Raw genomic sequence first — 14,445 nt, forward strand, 5'->3', positions numbered from 1 at the left:
AATTTCTCATTGAAGAATATTTATGAAGTAGTGTTGAAGATGTGTTTATTCCTTCATGAAGATTTAAAAGATGATTTTTAAGTAAGTTTATTTTTTGTATCCCTCCTGCATACATTGATTAAGCCAACTTGATATGACATTGTTGGGTTTTTATTTATGTGTTGGCTGCATTTTGTTAAAACAAGAAGTTCTAGCGATATGTTGTACCAGATGTCCTAAAAATGTAAGTACGACATCTTAGCTTAAGGTTGAGTACTTTATTTCTCTTTCTTAGAAGATTGTGTTTTTGCGTGAGATCACTAAAGATTCTTTTGAAGATTTGATTCATGTAAATTGGGGGTCCAAAAGTCGTGTGTTTTAAGAAGCTGCTCATATCGGTTTAAGCTATGCCGTGTTTTTGAAGTTAATATCCTAAACATTTTAGGAAATGATATATTTGCTCATAGAAGAATATGAAGACCGAATATACGTTTTAGTCTGCTGATTTGTTTATCCCGATTGAAGAAAAATCCGTTCTTACTCTGGCTATATAAATGAAAACTCAAACCTTGTGAAGACCGATCGAAGCCGTCATATTTTGAGAAAAGAGTCTTAGGGATACTTTACTTTAATTGTTGTTTATTGTTTATTTTGCTATAGTGTCGTATCTGTTGTCTAGGACATCAGTATTATTGAACCTGTTGTCAAGGACAGGGACGGAGCTTAGTACAAATGAAAAGGGGCATCTGCCACCCATGAAATACATAGGACCCCTATAGTACCCATGTGCATATTAACGTTCACCACCCATGATTTCATATTCACTTGGTTAACTTATACTAAATTTTATTTTATTTTAATTAAAGGTCCACTCATATTCTCCTTTTTTGACCGGCCACTCATATTTTTTATATAATAAATAAATATAGCATATTAAATTAATTAAGTTATTAAGTTATATTCCTATTCCCAAGTAGAAGCCAGCCATCAACGTTTGGGTCTTTGAGAAATTAGGGGTGATAAAGATACCATAGATCATACATTCAAGAACAATTACACTCTAAAGTTCCAATAGTACATGTCTACATTTTGGTATTTTTTTTGGCAAGATATGTTTTTTTTTTGTCATTAAACTAAATTTATACAATTAGCAATAGTGGATGCTTGTTATTGTTTATTTTATTTATCGTGTCTTATATTTTTGCCTCCTCGATAAATTTTTCTGACTCTGTCCCTGGTACATGACATCAGGTTGGACATTTGTCCAGCGAGTGCTATATAATTTCATATAGTTCTAATCAAATTATAAATTAAAACATTACATTAAAATTATTAAAACCTGAATGCATTGCTGCCTTCGTCCCTTTTTATAAGAAAAATGTTTGTAGTATTTGTCATAAATGTATGTTTTTTTTTGACAAAATAAAAGATATTCATTCATTCAAATTGAAATAGTACATCGATATAATACAAATTCGCTAAAAACAAAAAGGATGAATCTGTGAACAGACTCACAACATCCATGTTAATAGCATAAAACGACAAAGTACAAATGCCTAATATGACTATATTTAAATCTCCGGAATAACCATGTTTCCGGATCTGCAACGTGGATGACGCCAAAGTCATTGATTGGATTTGCACTGGATCGAAGCTGATCTGACAATCTAAAGCGATCAAATACTTGAGAGAAATAAGAAAAACAAACAATGTCGCACAAAGACGACGAACAACCAACGTCGCACGAAGACGACGAAATCACAAAATAAAACGAAATAGATGTGAAAATCACTTATTTCAATTAAAGGGAAATAGAAAAACGAGTTAGAGGGGTGATTTTGGGTCAAAAATTGACTCTAAATCACTTCTCTTTGGTGGATGAAGGAGAAGAAACTAGGGTTTTTGTGATGGCTCACAAGAGAGAAAGGAAAAAGAGCATAAATGTATGTTATTATTTCCAAATTACCCTTTGTATATAGAGATATTTAATGTTAACTTTTCATATTTTAAGGTATATTGATAATATTAATGATGAGTGTATTTAAAAAAAAGAGCGTCCCCGTGAGCTTAGCTCAGTTGGTAAAGACAATGCATAATATATGCCTGGTCTGGGGTTCGAACCTTAGACCATATGTTATAAAAACCATTGTTGTAAAATCAACCTCATATTCATATTCATAAATACTTGGCTATAGCTATACAAAATATTTCACTAACAACTCAAGAAATCAACTATCACAAAGCTGCATGTGAAAGTTTTGGAGCCTAATGCAAGAAAAACTGCTTCCTGATTTACTTCACGCATTCTTCTTAGTTGAACCATCCTGAAAAATAAAAGGTTGTTCTTCTTACAAACTAATGGCCACTAGTGAGGGCGAAACACTCCTCGCACTCTCAACTTCTGCGAAGGAGTTGTTAGATAAGACTCTTTCTAGTGAGCTCGTGGTCAACTTCCAGATCACCAAGCTTGTTGCTTCACTCTTGGAAAAACTGAAGTCAGTTTTGGCGAAACTTCAAACTGTACTTCAGAATGCTCAAGAGAAACGAATCACCACAATGACCCTGAAGTAGATGACAAATTTGAGTTAAAACTGTGGCCAGATATCAGCTCAAAAGATTTTAATATTTCCAGGATTTTTGAATCTATTGCCGTACCAGCCTTTTACCCAAATATTTTGCTCGTATTGGATAACTTGTCGGGTGCACAATCTGTCAATTGGATATATCTGATGGATATCTTTAATGCCGCGGAAATGGGAAGTAGGATCATTGTTACAACACGAGATGAAAGAGTTGAAATATCCATGCAATACTCTGTTTATGTCCACTATTTAAGACCTCTTGAATGTGAAAGTTGCTGGTCTTTAATTGCAAATCATGCATTTGGAGTATGTAACTACCAACAACATTCCAATCTAGAAGAAATTGGCAGCGAGATTTCAAAAATATGTGGTGGATTACCATTAATTGCAGTGGCACTTGGGACTCTTCTTCACACCAATATTTCCCCTAATTATTGGAATTATGTGCTAGAAAGTAACATTTGGGAATTGAAAGATGATAAGGTGCAAGCTGCTCTTCAATTGAGCTACAGTTATCTTTCGAATTCTATTCTATTTATTCTTGAAATATTAAAATAAGGCTCCTTTAAAACTATGCTTTGCATATTGTTCAACTTTTCCGAAGAAGTCCATTTTAGAAAAGAAAATGGTAGTTCAGTTGTGGATTGCAGAAGACTTGGTAGAATCATCCACAGGTCAGAAAAGTATGGAAAAAGTTGGAGAAGAATACTTTGATGAGCTAGTGTCAAGGTTGTTGATACAACAACGATCGATTAGTTATGACAAAGATAGCTTTCAAATGCATAACATCATCCATGATTTAGCTACAAATTCTTCATCTCAATATCCCATCAGGTTTGACTACCTTAGACTCTCATACAATAGAGGAATGTATGACTCATTTAATAAATTTGATAAATTGTATGGATTATATGGTTTACGTACCTTTCTTGCATTACCAATACAGAAACCACAACCTTTTTGTTTGTTATCGAACAAGGTAGTACATGACTTGGTGCCAACATTTAAATGATTATGCATGCTGACTTTGTCAAACTACAAGAGTATCACTGCGGTTCCCAACTCTATTGGAAATTTGTTATACCTGCGGTACTTAAATCTTTCTCACACTGAGATTGAAACGTTACCTTCTGAAATATGCAAACTTTACAATCTGCAATTCTTGTTAATGTCTGGTTGTAAAAGGCTCACTAAGTTGCCGGAGGACATGGGGAAATTGGTTAATCTACGTCACCTTGACGTTAGTGACACTGCTTTGAGAGAGATGCCCATACATATAGCCAAACTAGAAAATCTCCAAACTTTGTCTGATTTTGTTGTCAGCAAAAATAATGGTGGACTGAAGGTTGCAGAGCTGGGAAAATTTCCCCACCTACATGGGAAGCTTTCCATCTCACAATTGCAAAATGTCAATGACTCTGAAGCGGTTCAAGCCAATATGAAGATGAAAGAGCGGATAGACGAGTTGGCTTTGCAATGGGATTGTGGTAGTATTTTTTCAGATTCACAAATTCAAAGTGTTGTACTTGAACATTTGCACTGCTCAACAAATTTGAAGCGTCTCACCATCAAAGGCTATGGTGGAATCAGTTTTCCAAATTGGTAGGGTTGTTTTTTATTTACCAACATGGTGTATTTGAGGATCTCGAATTGTGATGATTGTTTATGGCTTCCATCCCTTGGACGATTGGGTAATCTGAAAGAACTCATTATTTAAGGGATGCAATCAGTACAGACAATTGATACTGAGTTCTATGGAAGTGATAGTTCTCCTTCATTTCAACCATTTCCCTCATTGGAGACTCTGCAATTTCAGAATATGCAAGAGTGGGAGGAGTGGAACCTGATTGGAGATACGGCTAAGGAGTTTCCTTGTCTAAAAACTTTGTCACTACGTAAGTGCCCGAAACTTAGAGCAGGAAACATACCTGAAAAATTTCCTTCCTTAACTAAACTTGAGTTAAGAGAATGTCCTCTATTGATTCAATCAATGTCATCATCAGATCATGTATTCAGGCAACCGTTGTCCCCTCTAAATTCTATTCGAGAGTTAACAATAGACGTCATTCCATCTCCAATGTCTTTAACAACGGTCTGTCTACCAAAAACCTTGAAATCGCTTATAATCAATAATTGTGAGAATCTAGAGTTCCTTCCTCGTGAATACTTGCACAATTTCACGTCACTTGAAGAATTGAAAATATCTTATAGCTGTAATTGAATGATATCATTTACCCTGGGAGCTCTCCCTGTCCTCAAGAATCTGTTTATTGAGGGTTGTAAAAATCTGAAATGGATACTAATTGCAGAAGACGGGTCGCAAAAGAGTCTCTCATTTCTTAGAAGCATCAAAATATAGGATTGTAATGAACTGAATTCATTTCCCCTAGGCGGATTGCACACTCCAGGCCTCATTCATTTTGTAGTGTGGAAGTGTCAGCAGCTTCAGTCACTACCAGAAGCAATGAATAGTCTAACTGACCTTCAAGAAATGGAAATTGATGATATGCCAAATCTTCAATCTTTTGTTGTAGATGATTTGCCTATCAGTTTCCGGGAACTGACTATTGGCTCTCTTGGAGGGATTATGTGGAATACCGAGCCAACTTGGGAACATATCACTTGTCTTTCAGTGTTGCGAATTAATGGCAATGCTACGGTGAACACGCTGACACTATGCATCAGTGGTCTTAATAATATAAGCATTGATGGGATGTGGCTTCAACATCTCACTTCTCTCCAAAACCTTGAGATTGTTAACGCTCCAAAACTCAAGTCATTGCCAAAAAAAGGAATTCCTTCCTCTCTTTTGGTACTAAATATGACTCGCTGCCCATTGCTCAAAGCAATTTTGCGGAGGAAGCGAGGGAAAGAGTGGAGTAAGATTGCTCACATACCTGCCATAATTATTGATGATGAATTGATCACATGAGTTTCTTATCGTGGTTAGTCACTGAAATTCCTATTTTTTGTTTCTTTGTTATCATGTCAGCATCAATTAATATTGTTAATTTCAATAGTAACATCAAAATACAATACAATAATACTAACACTCTTTTTTAATTATAGAACTATCTTCTGTTTCACCCCTGCTTCTGCCCAATCTTGTTGTTGCGAGAAGACAAATTCGCATGCCCGACCTGCAACCAAGTCCAGTAAATGTTTTACTGAGGATGAACAGATGAAAAGGAGAAATATCAACTGACTCAAAATATGTCAAAGGTGCTCTTTTTGTCTATATGACTTCATATATATTTTAATGAGTTGGTTTAAATGCATTGGATGTATCAAACTTTGTAATGTTGTTAAGGTTCTTCTCTAATCTATTAGTGTAGTAAATATCATTTTTTGCATTTCCACAAACATTCATATTTTATTCTTCTTTTTCTACTTGCCACCAGCCCAAAAAGATGCCACCTTTAAGCAGAGTTCTCTAATTGTGTTTGTTTGTTGGTTGAAGCTGAATTGGATTGGTCATGAAGGCCAACAAACTTTCCAATCTCTGTGATTGAGTTTGCTGTCATTCTATGTAGATTTGTCTCAATTTTATTTAAGTTTTTATTGTTCCTTTGCCAATGATGCTGGTTTTTAACTTTCAAAAGTTACACTTAATTTGATTAACTAATAATCCCTTGTATAGTTATTTCCACTGTAATATCCCGCCTGACAGTATCGGTATATTACCCGTTGACCGTGTCAGATGAATTTAATTCATGGAAAGTAAGTTATTGGAAATATTTTATGACATGCCAGCTTTTTACGGGAAAAGTATCAGTGTCGGATTAACACGCTTAAGGCAAGGGCAAAATAGTAATTTCACGTGGAAAGGATATTTAAATGGTTTTTGGGCAAAATATCTCATTATCCCAATCTCTTTCTCTCTCTAAGTTGCAAAAAAAAATTCTCCTCCTTCTCTCTTCTCTTCTCTCACGCCATTCCTTCTTCTCCTAACCACCATCAAGCTTGCAACTTCTTCCTTCTTGAAATCTTAGAATATAGTTGGAACTTTCATCATGGTTTTTCTTCTTCATCCTCTCTTTCAAGAACAACTAAAAGTTTGGGTGATCTCACAACTTCTTCTCCTCACCAAGAGAAAATCAATGAGGTTAGGGTTTGATTATTCAATGGTTCCTTTGTTGATTCAAGTAAAGCAATGTTTCTTTTATGAAATCATGAGCACAAGGGAACTAGAGGATCAAGTTAGGGTTTCTTGGAAGAGGTGATTTGAGGATTGATGGTTTGAAGCATGGTCTTGGGCATGATAAGGTGACTACATGAATGAGAGTTAAAGAGGAGAAAAGATTTGAAGTTGGAATCAAGAGCTAGGTCTCAAGAGAAGTTCATGAAGTTTTAGGGTTTTGACTTGATTGTGCTTGGAGCTTTGTGATGCTTCGAAAACTTGATTTGGTGAGTTCCATAGATAGATTTGCCACCCTTTGGGATTATGTTTATGCCATGATAGATTAATATGAATAACATGAAATTTTCTAGGGTTTTCAAGTAAATGACAGTTGCCCTTTTCTTGCCATGCGTACAAAACATGCTTATACTTGCCAAATGAATGTTTTACAAGTTTCCAATGATCAAATATGTTCTAAAACACTTAGAGACATTTGGTTTGAGGTTTTTGGGCTGAAAATACCATTTTTACAAGTTCTGGACTGTCATTACTCGCCACGGCGAGCTAGAAGGCCGAACAGGGGGTACTACTCGCCCCCAACTCGCAACTGCGAGCAGCTACTCGCTACGGCGAGCAAGCTTACTCGCGAGGCGAGTGAACAGGGCACAGTGCTCTGTTTGTTCGTTTCGCGTGTTGTTGGCATGTCCCGGCTCAAGTTCTCTTCAAGCAGTCTTATTATAAATTAAACCCCTCCAACCAAGGTCCTACATGATGATCATTGAAAGCAAGATTATTATGAAATGAAGCAAGAATTAGGCATGATAGTAAGGCATGGCATATTAGAGAAACAAGTCATGAATCGAGTAGCAAGTTAATCAGTAAGCAAGGGAAAACTAGAGCCTCGACGTAGTTGTCGAGAACTAGCTAGATGACAAGATTCCCTAGAAAGATAAGACGCGAAGTTAATCTCTTCGCACATGATTAAGAATGTACTAGCATGAACAAGTATGAATTTACCGCTAATCGGATCGATTAAGGTTCCGAGGTAAACATGTATGCATGATTAGGTTTATCCTAAATTTATGACAAAAACATGACAAGTATTAATTAGGTGACATGTCTCTTTCAATCCATGAAGATATGGATTCAAGGGGTTCTCATTATGAGAACGATTCATGCCGTAAGGGACCTGCATGTCACCGAAAACGCAAGACTAAGATTATAACCTCATGGCGGTGCTTGTGTCTCTTGTTATCCACGTCAGGGGGATACGGGAGGTTATCGACCTAAGGGGAACGGTTCAAGCCGCAAGGGACCCGCACGACACCGAGGGATTCCGATGTACGTACATCGGTCATGTATGGGATTGTTCTCGGGGTTACTCCACCCGGGGCTCTCCGTAAAATGAATCAAGATAATAACTGTTTGTTCAACGCTAACATAATGAATGAACTTAGATACGTTTATGTATGATATGATTATGATTATGATTATTTTCATGAATGAAAGCATGTATGCTTAAGTTAAGTACAAGAGCATGAGATGCTATAAGACAAGTACAAGTTATGTATAGAACAAGTAAAGTATATTACGGCGATGACAATCTTAGGTTTCCCCTAATCGACCGGTTTAGAATCGTGCCATGATATGTTATGTTTAGGCCTCGATACGTAGAGCGTATTCTTGGCAATGCGGTCCTAGGTTCCCCCGGCCGCCATGACACGTATAGGAAGTGAAGCCTATAACAAGTGAGATATGCCTATGACGGGACTAGCATGCACTACCATCTAGGAAACATGACCACACACGTATAATCAACCGTCAGGTTGTAATGTAGACACGTGGTGACCGTAGGTTTCCCCTGAGGTTACCTTTAGCCTAGGATTTAGGGGAACTCACTGAGACATTATGTCTCATCCCAATCCTTATTTGTTTCAGATATCAGGTTGGACATCAAGGTAGTAGCCGAATGGATTTTTCAGCAAGAGCTCGTTCGTACCCGAAGCATGAAGAATGTGGATCTCAAGGATGTATTTATTTTAAATTAGACAAGATATGATGTATTGATATTGTACGAGCGTGTTTTGTTGTATATAAATTCATTCGAAGTTTTTTTGTTGTATAACTTAATGTATCCAGTACTAAATTCAACGCACGTGCTAGACTTTCTAGATACGTCTAGTATGGGTGTTACATTTGGTATCAGAGCAGGTCGATTCAGACCGTGCCTTGGGTCATTAATGTTACAACTAAGGTAGTGGGACCATTGGGTTTCGGGTAAATGTTCTAGTTGTTGTTGTTAGTTGAGCCTGATCAACTCAATTTAACATTCAACGATTAGGATGGATGCCTAAGAGCTGAATAGGACCCAGGAGGAACGAAGTATGTGATGAAATAGTTTGATCGTGCCAAAAGGTGGCCGATGAACTAAACAAGTAGAAGTGTGAATCCTCCGGGTTGTAAGGCATGTTAAGAAGGGACGTTCCGACAATGTCGGGTAAGATGATAGTGATACTTAATGTACCCGTAAGAGAAGAAGTTGGATATATATATCTAATCATGACCAAAAGTTTCGGTAAGAGCTGTTGTTGGAACGGGTTTATGATATTCTGGAATGTCAGAACAAGGTTACAAGATAGTTAGAAGTCGACGTATGTTGTCGGAGTCAGCGTGCTCTCAGGAATAACAATATGTGAATGAAGTTAAGGACAAGTATGTTCGGAAAGATGTGTAAGTGGCAATGTAATGAGGAAAGCTATTCATAGTGGAGGAAGTTAAGGATTCAAGAGAAGGTTTTATGTTAACAGGATTGAGACATTGATTTCCGACGTGCCAAGAATTGTATCGAAAAGGTTGATGTTGCCATGCATATGTTATAAAATATTTCACGACGATAGGAATGAATGATGTGCATTGTATGCTTGAGAATAAGAATTTCATGTAAAGAATGTTTTTTTGAAAAATAGAGTTGGAGAAGCTCATCAATAGCAAGCCTGGGACGAAATTTTCCGTTTTCTACCAATTCGTTCCAATGGTTTGCAACCATTATCGGGGAGATGTCTTCACAAAAATCTTTTATATGACGAAAATAGTTTATGACATCAAGAAACGAATGCAAATCATATCCTAAGATTTTCAAGGAAAAGACATGGGCAACCATCAACGAAATCGATACGGTTTAAGGTAGCTTTGGAGGTTAATGTGTCAAGAGTCAAGAACAAGCCAAAACCAAGAGTATAGAAGTCCCGGCGTTTAGAAGGAAAATCACAGGTGTTTATGCATGAGGTATGAAGTAGGAATTAAAGCGGTGCAAAGTTATGAGAAATTACAAGGTTCACCGATTATGTGGAATTATGACGTATCGCTCGAACCTACGTTTTGCTTAATTAACTTGCTAAGGCTCATTATGAAGTTGAACTATAAGGTTTAAAGAATTTTAAAAAGATTTACACGTATGGGTGATTGAAGTTGATATTTTGTAGAAGAAAAAAAAAATTCACGAGATTTTCTAGGAACCGGTTTGCTTCGACACTCGTAGAGCGGGCTAGACTCATTAGAGTCTAGGTTCGATGCCACGTATGTGTTATCAGCTCGTTTTATGATTTTAGAGCAACGGCCGGGGCCTAAACTCAATATATTTATAAAGTATAAAATCATCAACGTCAATGACCCGTGCGTTAGTTTAAAAAGTTTTCTTTAAAAGAAAAATTAACGAGAAAGCATTGGTATGATTAAGCAAAATATAGTATGCGAGAATGCGAAGGTACAAGGATTAGATAATCAAGAAAGTCATGTTCAAGTGCTAGATGGGTTTGTTAACGGATTTCGAGTTTACTCAAAAACAAGTTCAAATATGATATGTTTGGTAAATGCAACCAGCAATAATGTAAGGTTTACCCCCAAGTCAAGTATTATGAGCATAAGATAAATTATCATGAGTTTTGAATTTACAAGACAAGTGTAAGGTTGTGAGGTTGGTTGCAACATGGAAGGTCTTGAGAATGGTTCAAGGAGTAAATAGTCAAGTGATAAGCATGAATTGAAGCCTTGATCGCTCTAACGGATAAGAGTGATCGTTAAAGCCAACCGGTGGGAATCAGAGTAGCGCCATGGAAGTAATCGATCAATCATGAGAAATGGAAGTTTAATATGAAAGAATGCATCTTAAGACAAGCAAGGATTTCTCGATGTGATAAGTAAGTATGGATGATTACATAGTCGGCATTGGCTAAGGTAAAAGTTTTAAGTATGTGTCTTCATTTAAGTAAGATGAAAAGGACAAGAATTGCCATATATGAATTGGTCAGGATGCACGAAAGACGATAATGGAAAATATATAAGATTCAGAAGGTTGCCTGTCGTGACTCAAATAAAGAATCAAATCATCAAGAATGAGGACCGGTTTCCGGAAAAGGTATTAACGTTCAAGCGATAACCGAACGAGATGATGTGGAGAATTAAGTTTAATGTCCCTAGATAAGAGGGTTAAGTTAATGTCAAGTGGGTCAAGGATCTTCTTGGTTTATGTCATGTATTAAAATGTGCATGAGGTATGTATATCAGTTAAGAAGGTAAGAATCCACCTTCGAAGTTTAAGTATGTTATTATGTAGGGAGATGCGACTCTTGAGTTTTATGCAATGAGATTCATAATCTTGTAAGCAATACTTGTTGAGTGACAACGATACTTGTTAAGACATGTCAAGCCATGATTTTATAACTTTTAAAAGTTAAAATTGGTATTAAGGAACTTGGGAACGATGCTTATTTTAAAACTCATGGAATTATATATTTTCAAAACTGATGAGATACGTTTTAAGCAAACTCACTTAAGACGTATAAACTTCAGGACCAACTTGTCGTGGACAAGTTTGGGGCGAGTTGTAAAATCTTTTTCAAAATATAGAAACTCGTCCGGTGGTTCTGTGGTACCATTACAAATTCAATTTTGAAAATGATAAAATCTTTTTAGTCATGTATCTATTCGTTCCAAGAACCCGAATACCAAAGCTTAAGAAAATTTTTACAAGAAAGATTCTAGAACACGTATCGTTATCATTTAACAAGAGGCAGCACCTGAAAGTATGTATATGTTATGGAGATGATAATGTTCGTACGAAGTCAATGACATACGGGGTACACGGTAAAGTGTTAAGAATATTTGATGTATGTGCAAGTGAATTTACTAGAAGGTTTTAAGAGCATGTGAACCATGACATTGGTTATTAGATTATCAGATGAAGTGGCAAGTTTGATTTCACTCCTCTACGTCAAGTTTTATGAGTTGCCCATTAGTTCGGGTGTGATAAGATGTTTTAATGTTACAAGTAAGCACTGCAGGGCAAACCTGGTTTTCGGTAGGATTCTAGTTAAAAGGCAAATCCTGAGTGTTCATGTTTATGATGAGATACCGTTATGAATGGTTTATGTTAAGCGGGTAAGTTATGAATCCGAGACAATGAGTCTTTGTATAACAAGGAAAGTTCCAAGTTGTGATGTGTTAAGTTAACTCTAAATTTAGAGTGATATTAAGATCAAGAAGGTTATGTTCAGTTGCATGTGGGTTAAGAAACAAGATGAGGACAGGTTACGACGAACCCTTTGAATATGTAAGAATAAGTTTGAGACCATAGATGGAAATTTTTGTCATGATGATTGGTAGTCGATATCTAAATTTCGAGGACGAAATTTTTTTAAGGGGGTAGAATGTAATATCCCGCCTGACAGTATCGGTATATTACCCGTTGACCGTGTCAGATGAATTTAATTCATGGAAAGTAAGTTATTGGAAATATTTTATGACATGCCAGCTTTTTACGGGAAAAGTATCAGTGTCGGATTAACACGCTTAAGGCAAGGGCAAAATAGTAATTTCACGTGGAAAGTATATTTAAATGGTTTTTGGGCAAAATATCTCATTATCCCAATCTCTTTCTCTCTCTAAGTTGCAAAAAAAATTCTCCTCCTTCTCTCTTCTCTTCTCTCACGCCATTCCTTCTTCTCCTAACCACCATCAAGCTTGCAACTTCTTCCTTCTTGAAATCTTAGAATATAGTTGGAACTTTCATCATGGTTTTTCTTCTTCATCCTCTCTTTCAAGAACAACTAAAAGTTTGGGTGATGGCACAACTTCTTCTCCTCACCAAGAGAAAATCAATGAGGTTAGGGTTTGATTATTCAATGGTTCCTTTGTTGATTCAAGTAAAGCAATGTTTCTGTTATGAAATCACGAGCACAAGGGAACTAGAGGATCAAGTTAGGGTTTCTTGGAATAGGTGATTTGAGGATTGATGGTTTGAAGCATGGTCTTGGGCATGATAAGGTGACTACATGAATGAGAGTTAAAGAGGAGAAAAGATTTGAAGTTGGAATCAAGAGCTAGGTCTCAAGAGAAGTTCATGAAGTTTTAGGGTTTTGACTTGATTGTGCTTGGAGCTTTGTGATGCTTCGAAAACTTGATTTGGTGAGTTCCATAGATAGATTTCCCACGCTTTGGGATTATGTTTATGCCATGATAGATTAATATGAATAACATGAAATTTTCTAGGGTTTTCAAGTAAATAATAGTTGCCCTTTTCTTGCCATGCGTACAAAACATGCTTATACTTGCCAAATGAATGTTTTACAAGTTTCCAATGATCAAATATGTTCTAAAACACTTAGAGACATTTGGTTTGAGGTTTTTGGGCTGAAAATTCCATTTTTACAAGTTCTGGACTGTCATTACTCGCCACGGCGAGCTATTACTCGCCACGGCGAGCTGGAAGGCCTAACAGGGGGTACTACTTGCCCCCAACTCGCAACTGCGAGCAGCTACTCGCTACGGCGAGCAAGCTTACTCGCGAGGCGAGTGAACAGGGCACAGTGCTCTGTTTGTTCGTTTCTCGTGTTGTTGGCATGTCCCGGCTCAAGTTCTCTTCAAGCAGTCTTTTTATAAATTAAACCCCTCCAACCAAGGTCCTAAATGATGATCATTGAAAGCAAGATTATTATGAAATGAAGCAAGTATTAGGCATGATAGTAAGGCATGACATATTAGAGAAACAAGTCATGAATCGAGTAGCAAGTTAATCAGTAAGCAAGGGAAAACTAGAGCCTCGACGTAGTTGGCGAGAACTAGCTAGATATCAAGATTCCCTAGAACGATAAGACGCGAAGTTACTCTCTTCGCACATGATTAAGAATGTACTAGCATGAACAAGTATGAATTTACCGCTAATCGGATCGATTAAGGTTCCGAGGTAAACATGTATGCATGATTAGGTTTATCCTAAATTTATGACAAGTATTAAGTAGGTGACATGTCTCTTGCAATCCATGAAGGTATGGATTCAAGGGGTTCTCATTATGAGAACGATTCAAGCCATAAGGGACCCGCATGTCACCGAAAACGCAAGACTAAGATTATAACTGCATGGCGGTGCTCGTGTCTCTTGTTATCCACGTCAGGGGGATACGGGAGGTTCTCGACCTAAGGGGAACGGTTCAAGCCGCAAGGGACCCGCACGACACCGAGGGAGTCCGATGTCCGTACATCGGTCATGTATGGGATTGTTCTCGGGGTTACTCCACCCAGGGCTCTCCGTAAAATGAATCAAGATAATAACTGTTTGTTCAACGCTAACATAATGAATGAACTTAGATACGTTTATGTATGATACGATTATGATTATGATTATTTTCACAAATGAAAGCATGTATGATTAAGTTAAGTACAAGAGCATGAGATGCTATAAGACAAGTACAAGTTATGTATAGAACAAGT

General features: G+C 37.0%; 1 pseudogene; it reads left to right on the forward strand.

The window, feature by feature from the left end:
* The first annotated feature begins 3,186 nt into the window (after window positions 1–3,186).
* On the forward strand, window positions 3,187–5,500 carry LOC146955283 (putative disease resistance RPP13-like protein 1; annotated as a pseudogene).
* The last annotated feature ends 8,945 nt before the right edge of the window (window positions 5,501–14,445 follow it).

This window comes from Medicago sativa, chromosome 1 (assembly GCF_051527215.1).
Source record: "Medicago sativa cultivar Bolivia chromosome 1, Bolivia_mono, whole genome shotgun sequence".
In the NCBI taxonomy this organism is placed as follows: domain Eukaryota; kingdom Viridiplantae; phylum Streptophyta; class Magnoliopsida; order Fabales; family Fabaceae; genus Medicago; species Medicago sativa.